This window comes from Mastomys coucha, unplaced genomic scaffold (assembly GCF_008632895.1).
Source record: "Mastomys coucha isolate ucsf_1 unplaced genomic scaffold, UCSF_Mcou_1 pScaffold3, whole genome shotgun sequence".
NCBI lineage: Eukaryota > Metazoa > Chordata > Mammalia > Rodentia > Muridae > Mastomys > Mastomys coucha.
In genome coordinates this window covers 32,409,859-32,410,223 of record NW_022196909.1, presented here as the reverse complement: position 1 = coordinate 32,410,223, position 365 = coordinate 32,409,859, and positions in this window count along the sequence as shown.

Here is a 365-nt window from a genome sequence, read left to right as displayed (position 1 = left end):
AAGACACCCTTGGTGATGGGATGGACAATAACCTGTAAAAAAAAGATGGGGTTTCCCTTTATTCTATGGGTTTTCCCCCACCCCTTACAGTGGTTGCCATGGTTAGGATGACACCACAGTGGATGGTGTCAGCTCCATCCCATGGACCACCCTTCCCTGCTGTGGCTCTGACTTCTAACGGAGACTGGCTCCTCAGCCTTCATGGGCTCCCTCCAGCTCTGTAACCTACACGGGCTTCATGAATGAGGAAGGATGCTCTCAGAACACTAGGCAAGCACAGCCAGCTTCCAGCCCACTTTGTCAGGGACAGCAGTTTGAAGCTTGGGAATCTGCTAGTTTTTTTCTTTTCTTTTCTTTTTTTTTTT